Source organism: Egretta garzetta, unplaced genomic scaffold (genome assembly GCF_000687185.1).
Source record: "Egretta garzetta isolate BGI_Z169 unplaced genomic scaffold, ASM68718v1 scaffold303, whole genome shotgun sequence".
NCBI classification, from domain to species: Eukaryota; Metazoa; Chordata; class Aves; order Pelecaniformes; family Ardeidae; genus Egretta; species Egretta garzetta.
In genome coordinates, this window is record NW_009259174.1 from 379,188 (window position 1) to 382,713 (window position 3,526).

A 3,526-nucleotide genomic window follows, 5' to 3' on the forward strand; every position below is an offset into this window, starting at 1 on the left:
GAAAGAGGAAGCCAAACTAGAGTAGCTTCAAAGAAGGAGAACTAGCAGAGTGGAGACAGGCTTTACCAGCATGTTAATGAACGCTTGGACACTACACTGAGTAATCTGAGAAGACCCTTGGCTTTACAGCCATTCTTAGATTGATAAGATACAAAATATATGTTCATATTCTAGGCATATTTCAGCTAGGTTTAGATTGCCAAGTAATGCAGACATTGCAGTTGAGAGCTTAATGCAAGATGCAGTCTCCAGGGAGCTGGAAGAATACCTGAACAAATGCCGTCCTTGCATTTTAAGTTCTGTAGTGTCTGTGATCTAAACATGGAGTACAATATATGACAGTTTTCTCTAGAAAATAGTAGACAATAAAAAATTCTATTGCAACAAATGCATTTAAATTCATTAAGAATACATTTAAGGAAGAAAAAAAAAAGAAAAAAGCTGTATTCCTCAGTAAAGAGTATTTTAGAACTGCTTTCTAATGAAAAACATTGGGGAAAAGTGAAGCTAGTCAGTTCTAAGACAGAATTTGACAGGTTTAGTAAAAGCATATTTTAAGAGGTAAGGATGGATTGCCATGCAATGATAAACTGCATTACCCAGGAGGTCCTTTGCAGTCCTAGGTACATATTTTAGGCAGAATTAATGTCCAAGTAATTGTTACTAAGCATTATTACAAAGCATTGCAATGACAGTTCACCTATTCACACAGTTTAAGACTTAACCTAGCCTGTTTTTCATGTAAGTCTTAAAAGCATTTTGCATACCTAGGTAAGATTGAGATTTTTAAGAAGTTCTCAAATTATTTTTGTCCCAGAGCATACTGTGAAGAAATTAAAGTAACTGTTATCTGAATATTAGTCATAATATTGTATGAGAAGCTACGTCATATATTTCATTATCCCCTCTATCTACCTGGTTAAGCTACTCACTGAATTTTTTAGTCAAGTCATAATTTGTGCTGAACATGAGTGACTTGGGCTAGGGTTTTATTTTTGTATTCTCAAATTATTAAGAGAGATCACTCATTGACTCCTTGAAATGATAGGCATGAAATAACTAGTATGTACCTAACCACTTGTCTGCATAGCTTTGGAATGAAAACATTGTTAAAGTGATTGGTGAATTGATTTTGCCGTTTACTATAGGTTTCCAGCAAACACTTCATCGATTTGATATGTAGCACTGACCCATATAAAGACTATGAGCTTTGTCCTGGATGTTTATCTCTGATATTTTGTTTCCTCCTCATTTTAAAATTCTGAAACAGGAACATGCATCATCACTTATAAAGACCAGTGGTGTCAAATTCTTCTCAATACAGGCAGATTAACAATGTTGTAGACAGGTTTTGAGCATGCAGCTGTGGTAAATTTGCATTCAAATGACCAGCTATGCCATTAATTTGAAGCTCTTGTTCCTGCAATCTGAAAAGCCGGGGCATGAACATCACAGTGCTTTTGCGAGGTCAGGAAGTATTGTCTCAGGAAAGGGTAAACTGAGACACAGCATTTTAATGTATTTCTCTATGTTCTTTCAATCTGTGACAGAAAGCAATAAAGTCTGATGATTAATTCTTGAAGCACCTATTTCATAGTGGTTAATGCCGAAAGGGATCACTAAGTCTACCCTGACCTCTTATCTATCAGAAAACACTACATTTTACTCAGCTGTGCTCATGTTGGGCTCTGTGATTTGGTTTAGGATAACATATTTCATTGTTCAGAAAACAAATTGTTATATACCACAGGAAGGAGCAGGAGACGATAAAATTGTGCCTACGCTAACTGTTCCTGAGCAACAGCATCAAAGTGTTGTTGCCTACCCTTGTGAAACTGTTAGAATGGTTAGAAGCCTGGATTTTGCTCCAGGACATTTGGCAGCCTGTTACACAATTCCCAGATATTACCTGGGAATTTCTATGGCCAGGGATCATTGGCAGGAGGCAATTTGCCTATGGCCACTCTGTACTGGTGGAGAAGAGAGTTCAGTAGTGTGGATTTGGACCAGTTTGTGTGCCAGAGGCTGGTCCCAGGCACGTTTAGTTTCCTAGCATATGCATAACATCTTCTGTACCACCTAGCTGCAAGGAAGTTGATCAAGTAGCCTAAATGATCTTACTAAGAACAAATTGACCCTGCAGTACCAGGAAGAAAAAAAACTCTACAGGTTGCTGGCTGGCTGTCTTTCCAATGCCAAATGTGATGATCAGCATACTCCTACACCTGCACACAAGTCACATAGGAAAAATGATTTGCAGAGAACAGCATTGATTCATCCATTGTCTTGCTGTGGTCCATTTCTGTTCAAAGACAGCTAGCATAATCCCTAAATCCAAGAATATATCAATAGGGGATCCTGTGAGGGGAAAAGGATATAAAGAAAATCCCTGATGAATGAGAATTTATTATAATCTCTATCATCATACAAGGCTGGGAAAACTTTGACATTAAAGCAGTTTAAAAATATTTGTATTTCACAGATCTATGGAAGAGAAGAGGCATGACTAGAACACATTATGATGGTGGCCCAGTACAACCATCAGTACACCAAATACAAAACTGTCTGGAATTTGGCTCTTTTTTCTTTTTTTTTTTTTTTTTAAGATGTTAATCTATATCAGAGGCCCTAAGTGACCCTTACGTGGCACCTGGTAAACTGTGACAATATTCAGTTAGGTTTACTATGACAAACTTTCAGTATATTACAAGGCTGAATTTGTCCAGCTATACCTACCATGAGCTAAACAAGTAAGGGTTTTTTCAAAAAACTGATCCCTGTCTCATTCTATGCATAAGTGCATATGGAATGCTTCTCTCCTATAAAATACTTTTTCTGTTAGACATCCTACCACAAAGCTATGATTTATTTATATGAACCAGATTGATGTTTGAAACAGCAGTTATAATACAGGTCCAGCTGGTACAGGTATGTGTTTTGGCCCAGGGAAAAGAAACCATTTACTACTTGGATGAAGTTAGTTCTCAACTTTGACCCTATGCAGCAATTTCTGCACTTTTGGAAAAAAACCTGTTATGATTATGCCTCCCTGTAAGTCTCTCAGATGTTCTCTTTTTAAAGTCTATTAAAAATACATCTTTAGTTCATATTTCTTCTACTTTTTTAATAAAGTATTTTAACACAACATTGGTTTTTAAACAATGAGACCTAGGCTGAAGATATTTGTCCAAACAGGAACAGTAGCCCTGTAACTAGGTGGACAACCAGTTAAAGTCTAGGATATATCAAATAATTATTAAAATTATCACAGTTCTTAAAGATGCAAAGTAAATTATGTGATAAACAGGAGCTTGTTTTCACAGAATCACAGAATCGCAAGGGTTGGAAGGGACCTCGGGAGATCATCTAGTCCAACCTCCCTGCTAAAGCAGGCTCTCCCAGAGCATTCTACACAGGACTTCATCCAGGTGGGCCTTGAATATCTCCAGAGAAGGAGACTCCACAACCTCCCTGGGCAGCCTGTTCCAGTGCTCCGTCACCCTTAGAGTAAAGAAGTTCTTCCTCA